Genomic DNA, 12,251 nt, shown 5'->3' on the forward strand with positions numbered 1-12,251 from the left:
GGCTGTATGGCTAGCGAAACGATGAAATTTGGCATAGGGTCTCTCAATACATTGGGAATGATGGATCCGTAAACGAATTTTTTTTACGGTACCACTAAACGGAACGGTACTGTCTCAAAGTCAAAAATTCGTAAAAAAACGGGTCAAAATTCATTTTTGCACGAGATCTCAATTTTAACGCTGTCAAAAAAATTGAAATTTTTAGGCATAAAAGACTTTATAGTAATTCATGTCTGTATACTTTTTGGGCCCGATCGGTATACAGGGTGAGTTGTTATAAGCGAACAAAAGTGACTAAAAAAAAAATTCAAACTTCTCCAGAGGCTAAAAAAAATTTTTTATAAAAAAAGTGTTTCGGCGAAAAGACTTCATTTTATAAGAGATTTGACATACTTGGAGCTTTTTTTTGTAAAAAATTTATTTTACGAGTTCTGGCATTTTCAGTTTTTTGAGATTTCCCGCCAAACGATACTTATTTTCGAAAAATGTTTTTTTTCAAAAAATAACTTCATCCTTTACCTTTCATATGCCATATAACCGAAATTTTTGGGAACCATACAGGGCGAGCAATAATGAACTTTACCCATGAAGGTCCGACTCAAAAATCACATTTTATTTAATAACTTTTTCGTAGTGGCACATGGACCATTTATATTCTCAGGCATTAAATACTTTAATAACCCCAGTATTTGTGTAAAATTACAATCTTCCAACTTTAATAGGTTCTGAGCAATTCGAATTTTCGCGTTTAATTCATTTGCGGCGTCCCTGTACATGGTGAAAAGATCAGACATCGTCTAAAAGATCCGAAATTTTGTTTTACAACACATACTAAAATTTCAAAGTTCCAGCGATAGTACAAGTACCCGAAAAATGCGATTTTATGAAAAAAGTCCATTTTTTTGCGTTTTTGCAGGTAATTGGAGGTGTCAACCTAAACTCTGATGAAATGGCTAGTGGGAACAATACTTTGACGCTTTGTGGTTAAAGATTTTTTGCTCGTGACGGGTGGCCGGGACTTGGTTGGGTTTTTTGTAAAATTATGAATGAAAATGAACCGGAAACGATCAGGGAAAGGAAGCACCGAATCAGAAAATGAATGGGCTTTCCGAATCTGTGCATATCATTTGGGGAAATTGTGTATTGCGGCCAGGAAAATTCGACAAACATTTTGACGTCTTCGAAAAATGCCGTTTTTTTGAAATGTCAGTGGTTTTATACCGGGGTGAGACGAAATGAAATTTGCCCGATTATTTTATTAAAATTATTCGAATATATACACGGGTCAGTCGTAATGATCTATTTAATTTAAAATAAAAATTTCGATATTAGGTGAGTTTTTACTATTTAGTTTATTATTAATATATGTTAATAATTCTTAAACATTGCTTTTGGGATATAAATAAAAATTTTTTGAAATTATTGATTTTTAAGGTTAGTCGAGTATCATAACTTTTTTGGTATTGGTGCGATTTGGTTGAAATTTGGTACCTAGTACCTATTTCGGATAAGATTAATAAATTTTTACAGATATTTGACATGACTATGTTTTAAGGTCACGTGACTACCTTAACTTTCTTCCTATTTGTCCGATTTGATTGAAATTTGGTATTTGGGGTTTATTTAGGATGCAATTATTAATTTTTCACAGATATTTGACATTTGACTTCCAGGTCACGTGACTATTGTAACTTTTTTGCTATGAGTCCGATTGGGTTCAAATTTGGTATTTATGCTTTATTTAGGACACAATCCACAAATTTTGACAGATAATTGACAAATTATATTTTAAAGTCACGTGACTTTCATAATTCTTTTGCTATTGATCCGATTGGGTTGAAATTTAGTATTTGGGCTTTATTTAGGATGCAAGTAATAAATTATGACAGAAATTTGACATATTGAATTTTAAAGTCACGTGACTTCCATAACTTTTTTGCTATTAATCCGATTGGGTTCAAATTTGGAATTTGGGGTTTATTTAGGATGCAATTGTTGATTTTTTACAAAATTTTAAAATATTAAGTTCTAGGGTCACGTGACTATCAACATTTCCTATTCGATTGAAATTTGCTATTAGATGATATGTATATATTTATAGATAGTATTTTGTATTACCCTATTCCTTTTATCTTAATTAATTAAATTATTTCTTAAATTTGCCTTTAAAAAAAAAATTTAAAAATCATCGCTTCGAATACATAGGCTTTAAAGGGAATTTATCTTCTTTCATAATATTGTAGCATTATTATAGATTTTGAAAAATTTTGTCATTAAGCTTTTTCATTACTTTTTGAATGGTCTTTAGCCGGAAAAAAGAAATTTTGAATTTGGGGCATGTTCTGAAAAATTTTCATTTTGGGCCGGATTTTGTTTGAAAATCGATAAATGCAAATAAATAGGTTTTCTGTTCATTTTAGAGTCAAATCGATAATAACCTTTTTGAAAGGTATCCTAAAGTAGTACAAGATAGAAAAATAAAAAGTTAAAATTTTTCCATAGGGCTCTTGATAATTCGATATTTAAGATTATTAGTTTTTTACAATTTTCTCCGATTCTGTGAAAGCTATAATCAATTCGTTTTAACAGTCGAATTCCTCGTAATATTCCCGAGAACTTTTATTTAAGAGAAAAAGTTGTCAGAGTTATAGTTTATTTAGAAAAAAATAAAAACCATTTTTTCGCAATTTTTCATGGCTATACCCCTGTCGATTTTGGAGCAAAAAAAAAAAAATTTTTTTCTTGGGTTTTTTTTACTGGAGATTGCCAACTTAGGGCTTACATTATAAGTTGTCAGTTATCATTTTAAAAAAAAAAATTCTACCGTGGGAAAAAAACGAGTTTTCTTTTATTTTTTTTTACATTTTTACTATTATCTCGACTTCTATAGCTTCGATTCAATTCGTTGATGGTTTCTTTTATTCTTTATTCTCCTCCTGTTAATTCTTTTTATATTTTATTACAATTGCCGTTCGGAATAAAACTGAAAAATTTTAAAAATCGACGTAAATACATAGACTCTTATGGGACCTAATATTTCTCTTTATATTGTGGCACTCGTATAAATCATGGAAAATTTTGGCATTAAGCTTTTTTACTAGTTTTTGAATGGTTTTTAACTAGAAAAAAGAAATTTTGAATTCGGAGCATATTTTGAAAAAATTGTCATTTTGACCCCGGATTTTGTTCGAAAATCGAAAAATGCAAAGAAATAGGTTTTCCGTTCATTTTAGAGTCAAATTGGTAATAATCTTTTTTAAAGATACTCTGAAGTAGTACAGGATAGAAAAATAAAAAATTGAAATTTTTCAATAGGGCTCTTGATAATTCGATATTTATGTTTAATAGTTTTTTCCAATTTTCTCCGATTGTATAATAGCTAGAACCGATTCGTTTTAACGCACGGATACCTCGTAATATTCCCGAAAACTTTTGTATAAGACAAAAAGTTGTCAGAGTTATATTTTATTTATAAAAAAATAAAAACCATTTTTTTGAAATTTTTCGTGGGTATACCCCTTTCGATTTTCGACCAAAAAAAAATTTTTTTTTCTTGGGTTTTTTTTGTGAAAATTACAAGTTTAGGGCTAAAACTAAAATTTGTCATAAATTATTTTAAGAAAAAAAATGATACCGTGGGAAAAAACCAGTTTTCTTTTGTTCTTCCCCATTTTTTTACTTATATCTCGGCTTCTATAGCTTCGATTCAATTTATTTATGGTTTTTTTTATTTCTTATTCTTCTCCTGTCAATTCTTTTGATATTTTATTACTATTACATTTTAAAATAAAAAGAAAAATTAAAACAAATCGACGTAAAATCCCTGTTTGTTCTATTTCAATAAATAGACCCTTATGGGAACTTCTCTCTGAATTTGGTATTTATGGTTTATTTAGGATACAATAAATTATGACAGATAACTGACATTTAAGTTTCAGCCTAGGTCACGTGACTACCGTAACTTTTTTGCTATTGGTCCGATTCTGTTCGAATTTGGTATTCAGGCTTTATTTAAAATACAATTAATATACTTTCACAGATATTTGAAATATAAGACAGTATATTGACACACAACGCGACTATATAACAAATTATGGTTCTTTGAAGCATGATACCCCAACAACTGGTCCTCTCTTTCCTTGGCAGGTAGACGTTAGCCTCCCTGACTCACCTAAGTACACCTGATAATTTTTGATTGTTTTTTTAAATTCCCTTATGGCTTTTCACAGACAAGACCTAAAGGTTCCAAACTGGTCCCCACGGACCAAAAGTATAGGAGCGAAGCGACTATACTTGTTATATAGGAGCGTCTGCGACTATATTATGCACGCGAGCCCGGGCCCGAAAAATCGTGTTTTTTTGGAAATAAAAATTCATATCTTTGGCTGTATGGTTAGCGAAACGATGAAATTTGGCATAGGGTCTCTCAATACATTGAGAATGATGGATCCGTAAACGATTTTTTTTTCCGGTACCACCAAACGGAGCGGTACTGTCTCAAAGTCAAAAATTCGTAAAAAAATGGGTCAAATTCCTTTCAGACGCGAGAACTCAAATAAAAAGCCTTTAAAAGACTTGAAATTTTTAGGACATAAGGGTCGGTGGGGGCTTAAGAGCTGTATACTTTTTGGGCCAGATCGGTATACAGGGTGAGTTGTTATAAGCGAACAAAAGTGACTAAAAAAAAAATTCAAACTTCTCCAGAGGCTAAAAAAAAATTTTTATAAAAAAAGTGTTTCGGCGAAAAGACTTCGTTTTATAAGAGATTTAACATACTTGGAGCTTTTTTTTGTAAAAAATTTATTTTACGAGTTCTGGCATTTTCAGTTTTTTGGAATTTTCTGCCAAACGATACTTATTTTGGGAAATTTTTTTTTTTCAAAAAATAACTTCATCCTTTACCTTTCATATCCCATATAACCGAAATTTTTGGGAACTATACAGGGCGAGCAATAATGAACTTTACCCATGAAGGTCCGACCCGAAAATCACATTTTATTCAATAACTTTTTTGTAGTGGCACCTGGACCATTTATATTCTCAGGCATTAAATACTTTAATAACCCCAGTATTTGTGTAAAATCACAATCTTCCAACTTTAATAGGTTCTAAGCAATTCGAATTTTCGCGTTTAATTCATTTGCGGCGTCCCTGTGTATGGTGAAAAGATCAAACAACATCTAAAGGATCCAAAATTTTGTTTTACAACACATACTAAAATTTCAGGGTTCCAGCGATAGTACAAGTACCCGAAAAATGCGATTTTATGAAAAAAGTCCATTTTTTTGCGTTTTTGCAGGTAATTGGAGGTGTCAACCTAAACTCTGATGAAATGGCTGGTGGGAACAATACTTTGACGCATGGTGGATACAAATTTTTTGCTCGTGACAGGTGGCCGGGACTTGGTTGGGTTTTTTGTAAAATTATGAATGAAAATGAACCGGAAACGATCAGGGAAAGGAAGCACCGAATCAGAAAATGAATGGGCTTTCCGAATCTGTGCATATCAATTGGGGAAATTGTGTATTGCGGCCAGGAAAATTCGGCAAACATTTTGACGTCTTCGAAAAATGCCGTTTTTTTGAAATGTCAGTGGTTTTATACCGGGGTGAGACGAAATGAAATTTGCCCTATTATTTTATTAAAATTATTCGAATATATACACGGGTCAGTCGTAATGATCTATTTAATTTAAAATAAGAATTTAGATATTTGGTGAGTTTTTACTATTTAATTTATTATTAATAAATGTTAACAATTCTTAAACATTGCTTTTGGGATATAAATAAAAATTTTTTGAAATTATTGATTTTTAAGGTTAGTCGAGTATCATAACTTTTTTGCTATTGGTGCGATTTGGTTGAAATTTGGTACCTAGTACCTATTTCCGATAAGATTAAGAAATTTTAACAGATATTTGACATGACTATGTTTTAAGGTCACGTGACTGCCTTAACTTTCTTCCTATTTGTCCGATTTGATTGAAATTTTGTATTTGGGGTTTATTTAGGATGCAATTATTAATTTTTGACAGATATTTGACATTTGACTTCCAGGTCACGTGACTATTGTAACTTTTTTGCTATTGGTCTGATTGGGTTCAAATTTGGTATTTGGGCTTTATTTAGGATGCAATTATTAATTTTTGACAGATATTTGACATTTCACTTCCGGGTCACGTGACTATTGTAACTTTTTTGCTATGAGTCCGATTGGGTTGAAATTTTGTATTTGGGCTTTATTTAGGATGCAAGTAATAAATTTTGACAGAAATTTGACATATTGAATTTTAAAGTCACGTGACTTCCATAACTTTTTTGCTATTGATCCGATTGGGTTCAAATTTGGAATTTGGGGTTTATTTAGGATGCAATTGTTGATTTTTTACAAAATTTTAAAATATTAAGTTTTAGGGTCACGTGACTATCAAAATTTCCTATTCGATTGAAATTTACTATTAGATGATATTTATATATTTATAGATAATATTTTGTATTACCCTATTCGTTTTATCTTAATTAGTTAAATTATTTCTTAAAATTGCCTTTTTAAAAAACATTAAAAAATCATCGGTTCGAATACATAGGCTTTAAAGGGAACTTATCTTCTTTCATAATATTGTAGCATTATTATAGATTTTGAAAAATTTTGTCATAAAGCTTTTTCATTACTTTTTGAATGGTCTTTAGCCAGAAAAAAGAAATTTTAAATTTGGAGCATGTTTTGAAAAATTTTCATTTTGGGCCGGATTTTGTTCGAAAATCGATAAATGCAAATAAATAGGTTTTCTGTTCATTTTAGAGTCAAATCGATAATAATCTTTTTAAAAGGTATCCTGGAGTAGTACAAGATAGAAAAATAAAAAATTGAAATTTTTCCATAGGGCTCTTGATATTTCGATATTTATGTTTAATAGTTTTTTACAATTTTCTCCGATTCTGTGATAGCTATAATCAATTCGTTTTAACATTCGGATACCTCGTAATATTCCCGAAAACTTTTGTTTAAGACAAAAAGTTGTCAGAGTTATAGTTTATTTAGAAAAAAATAAAAACCATTTTTTCACAATTTTTCATGGCTATACCCCTTTCGATTTTGGAGCAAAAAAAAATTTTTTTTTCTTGGGTTTTTTTTACTGGAAATTGCCAACTTAGGGCTTACATTATAATTTGTCGATTATAATTTTAAGAAAAAAAATGGTACCGTGGGAAAAAACGAGTTTTCTTTTATTTTTTTTCACATTTTTACTAATATCTCGACTTGTATAGCTTCGATTCAATTCGTTGATAGTTTCTATTATTCCTTATTCTCCTCCTGTTAATTCTTTTTATATTTTATTACAATTGCCTTTCGAAATAAAACTGAAAAATTTTAAAAATCGACGTAAATACATAGACTCTTATGGGACCTATTTTTACCTTTATATTGTGCCACTCGTATAAATCGTGAAAATTTTTGTTATTAGGCTTTTTTACTAGTTTTTGAATGGTCTTTAACCAGAAAAAAGAAATTTTGAATTCGGAGCATATTTTGAAAAAATTGTCATTTTGACCCCGGATTTTGTACGAAAATCGAAAAATGCAAAGAAATAGGTTTTCCGTTCATTTTAGAGTCAAATTGGTAATAATCTTTTTTAAAGATACTCTAAAGTAGTACAGGATAGAAAAATAAAAAATTAAAATTTTTCCATAGGGTTCTTGATAATTCGATATTTATGTTTAATAGTTTTTTCCAATTTTCTCCGATTGTATAATAGCTAGAACCGATTCGTTTTAACGCACGGATACCTCGTAATATTTCCGAAAACTTTTGTTTAAGACAAAAAGTTGTCAGAGATATATTTTATTTATAAAAAAATAAAAACCATTTTTTTTAAATTTTTCATGGGTATACCCCTTTCGATTTTCGACCAAAAAAAAATAATTTTTTTCTTGGGTTTTTTTTGTGAAAATTACAAGTTTAGGGCTAAAACTAAAATTTGTCATAAATTATTTTAAGAAAAAAAATTATACCGTGGGAAAAAACCAGTTTTCTTTTGTTTTTCCCACATTTTTACTTATATCTCGGCTTCTATACCTTCGATTCAATTTATTTATGGTTTTTTTTATTTCTTATTCTTCTCCTGTCAATTCTTTTGATATTTTATTACTATTACATTTTAAAATAAAAAGAAAAATTAAGACAAATCGACGTAAAATCCTGTTTGTTCTATTTCAATAAATAGACCCTTATAGGAACTTCTCTCTGAATTTGGTATTTATGATTTAATTAGGATACAACTAATAAATTATGACAGATACTTAACTGACATTTGAGTTTCAGCCCAGGTCACGTGACTACCGTAACTTTTTTGCTATTGGTCCGATTCTGTTGTAATTTGGTATTCAGGCTTTATTTAGGATACAATTAACATATTTTAACAGATATTTGAAATATAAGAGAGTATTTTGACACACAACGCGACTATATAATAAATTATGGTTCTTTGAAGCATGATACCCCAACAACTGGTCCTCTCTTTCCTTGGCAGATAAACGTTAGCCTCCCCGACTCACCTAAGTACACCTGATAATTTGCGATTTTTTTAAGAAATCCTCTAAGGCCCATCACTGACAGGACTTAGAGGTTCCAAACTGGTCCCCACGGACCAAAAGTATAGGAGCGAAGCGACTATACTTGTTATATAGGAGCGTCTGCGACTATATTATGCACGCGACCTCGGGTCCGAAAAATCGTGTTTTTTTGGAAATAAAAATTCATATCTTTGGCTGTATGGCTAGCGAAACGATGAAATTTGGCATAGGGTCTCTCAATACATTGGGAATGATGGATCCGTAAACGAATTTTTTTTCCGGTACCACCAAACGGAGTGGTACTGTCTCAAAGTCAAAAATTCGTAAAAAAACCGGTCAAAATTCATTTTTGCACGAGATCTCAATTTTAACGCTGTCAAAAAAATTGAAATTTTTAGGCATAAAAGACTTTATAGTAATTCATGTCTGTATACTTTTTGGGCCCGATCGGTATACAGGGTGAGTTGTTATAAGCGAACAAAAGTGACTAAAAAAAAAATTCAAACTTCTCCAGAGGCTAAAAAAAAATTTTTATAAAAAAAGTGTTTCGGCGAAAAGACTTCGTTTTATAAGAGATTTAACATACTTGGAGCTTTTTTTTGTAAAAAATTTATTTTACGAGTTCTGGCATTTTCAGTTTTTTGGGATTTTCCGCCAAACGATACTTATTTTGGGAAAAATTTTTTTTTCAAAAAATAACTTCATCCTTTACCTTTCATATGCCATATAATCGAAATTTTTGGGAACCATACAGGGCGAGCAATAATGAACTTTACCCATGAAGGTCCGACCCGAAAATCACATTTTATTTAATAACTTTTTCGTAGTGGCATCTGGACCATTTATATTCTCAGGCATTAAATACTTTAATAACCCCAGTATTTGTGTAAAATTACAATCTTCCAACTTTAATAGGTTCTGAGCAATTCGAATTTTTGCGTTTAATTCATTTGCCGCGTCCCTGTACATGGTGAAAGGATCAAACAACATCTAAAGGATCCGAAATTTTGTTTTACAACACATACTAAAATTTCAGGATTCCAGCGATAGTACAAGTACCCGAAAAATGCGATTTTATGAAAAAAGTCCATTTTTTTGCGTTTTTGCAGGTAATTGGAGGTGTCAACCTAAACTCTGATGAAATGGCTAGTGGGAACAATACTTTGACGCATGGTGGATACAAATTTTTTGCTCGTGACAGGTGGCCGGGACTTGGTCGGGTTTTTTGTAAAATTATGAATGAAAATGAACCGGAAACGATCAGGGAAAGGAAGCACCGAATCAGAAAATGAATGGGCTTTCCGAATCTGTGCATATCAATTGGGGAAATTGTGTATTGCGGCCAGGAAAATTCGGCAAACATTTTGACGTCTTCGAAAAATGCCGTTTTTTTGAAATGTCAGTGGTTTTATACCGGGGTGAGACGAAATGAAATTTGCCCGATTATTTTATTAAAATTATTTGAATATATACACGGGTCAGTCGTAATGATCTATTTAATTTAAAATAAAAATTTAGATATTAGGTGAGTTTTTACTATTTAGTTTATTATTAATATATGTTAATAATTCTTAAACATTGCTTTTGGGATATAAATAAAATTTTTTTGAAATTATTGATTTTTAAGGTTAGTCGAGTATCATAACTTTTTTGGTATTGGTGCGATTTGGTTGAAATTTGGTACCTAGTACCTATTTCGGATAAGATTAATAAATTTTTACAGATATTTGACATGACTATGTTTTAAGGTCACGTGACTACCTTAACTTTCTTCCTATTTGTCCGATTTGATTGAAATTTGGTATTTGGGGTTTATTTAGGATGCAATTATGAATTTTTCACAGATATTTGACATTTGACTTCCAGGTCACGTGACTATTGTAACTTTTTTGCTATTGGTCTGATTGGGTTCAAATTTGGTATTTGGGCTTTATTTAGGATGCAATTATTAATTTTTGACAGATATTTGACATTTGACTTCCGGGTCACGTGACTATTGTAACTTTTTTGCTATGAGTCCGATTGGGTTCAAATTTGGTATTTATGCTTTATTTAGGATACAATTAATAAATTTTAACAGATAATTGACAAATTATATTTTAAAGTCACGTGACTTTCATAATTCTTTTGCTATTGATCCGATTGGGTTGAAATTTAGTATTTGGGCTTTATTTAGGATGCCAGTAATACATTTTGACAGAAATTTGACATATTAAATTTTAAAGTCACGTGACTTCCATAACTTTTTTGCTATTGATCCGATTGGGTTCAAATTTGGAATTTGGGGTTTATTTAAGATGCAATTGTTGATTTTTTACAAAATTTTAAAATATTGAGTTCTAGGGTCACGTGACTATCAAAATTTCCTATTTGATTGAAATTGGCTATTAGATGATATGTATATATTTGTAGATAATATTTTGTATTACCCTATTCCTTTTATCTTATTTTGTTAAATTATTTCTTAAATTTGCCTTTAAAAAAAAAATTAAGAAATCATCGGTTCGAATACATAGGCTTTAAAGGGAACTTATGTTCTCTCGTAATATTGTGGCATTATTATAGATTTTGAAAAATTTTGTCATAAAGCTTTTTTATTACTTTTTGAGTGGTCTTTAGCCAGAAAAAAGAAATTTTGAATTTGGAGCATGTTTTGAAAAAATTTTCATTTTGGGCCCGATTTTGTTCGAAAATCGATAAATGCAAATAAATAGGTTTTCTGTTCATTTTAGAGTCAAATCGATAATAACCTTTTTGAAAGGTATCCTGAAGTAGTACAAGATAGAAAAATAAAAAGTTGAAATTTTTCCATAGGGCTCTTGATAATTCGATATTTATGATTAATAGTTTTTTACAATTTTCTCCGAATCTGTGATAGCTATAATCAATTAGTTTTAACATTCAAATACCTCGTAACATTCCCTAGAACTTTTGTTTAAGAGAAAAAGTTGTCAGAGTTATAGTTTATTTAGAAAAAAATAAAAACCATTTTTTCGCAATTTTTCATGGCTATACCCCTTTCGATTTTGGAGCAAAAAAAATTTTTTTTTTCTTGGGTTTTTTTTTCTGGAAATTGCCAACTTAGGACTTACATTATAATTTGTCGGTCATCATTTTAAGAAAAATAAATTATACCGTGTGAAAAAACCAGTTTCCTTTTGTTTTTCCCACATTTTTACTAATATCTCGACTTCTAAAGCTTCGATTCAATTCGTTGATGGTTTCTTTTATTTCTCGTTCTCCTCCTGTCAATTCTTTTGATATTTTATTACTATTACTTTTCAAAATAAAAAGAAAAATTAAAACAAATCGACGTAAAATCCCGTTTGTTCTATTTCAATAAATAGACCCTTATGGGAACTTCTCTCTAATTTTGGTATTTATGGTTTATTTAGGATACAACTGATAAATTATGACAGATAACTGACATTTGAGTTTCAGCCCAGGTCACGTGACTACCGTAACTTTTTTGCTATTGGTCCGATTCTGTTGGAATTTGGTACTCAGGCTTAATTTAGAATACAATTAATATATTTTGACAGATATTTGAATTATAAGACAGTATATCGACACACAACGCGACTATATAACAAATTATGGTTCTTTGAAGCATGATACCCCAACCACTGGTCATCTCTTTCCTTGGCATATAAACGTTGGTACACCTGATAATTTTTG

The 12,251-nt window shown here is 30.4% G+C and overlaps 1 long non-coding RNA gene across 1 annotated transcript in view; it reads left to right on the forward strand.

The window, feature by feature from the left end:
* The first annotated feature begins 8,609 nt into the window (after positions 1-8,609).
* The window catches only part of LOC126749602 (uncharacterized), a 60,285-nt gene continuing 56,643 nt past the window's right edge, over positions 8,610-12,251 (forward strand). Inside the window, exon 1 of the long non-coding RNA XR_007665173.1 lies at positions 8,610-10,098. This is a non-coding gene — a long non-coding RNA (uncharacterized LOC126749602). The remainder of the gene's footprint in view (positions 10,099-12,251) is intronic.

Source organism: Anthonomus grandis, unplaced genomic scaffold (assembly GCF_022605725.1).
Source record: "Anthonomus grandis grandis unplaced genomic scaffold, icAntGran1.3 ctg00000349.1, whole genome shotgun sequence".
Lineage (NCBI taxonomy): Eukaryota > Metazoa > Arthropoda > Insecta > Coleoptera > Curculionidae > Anthonomus > Anthonomus grandis.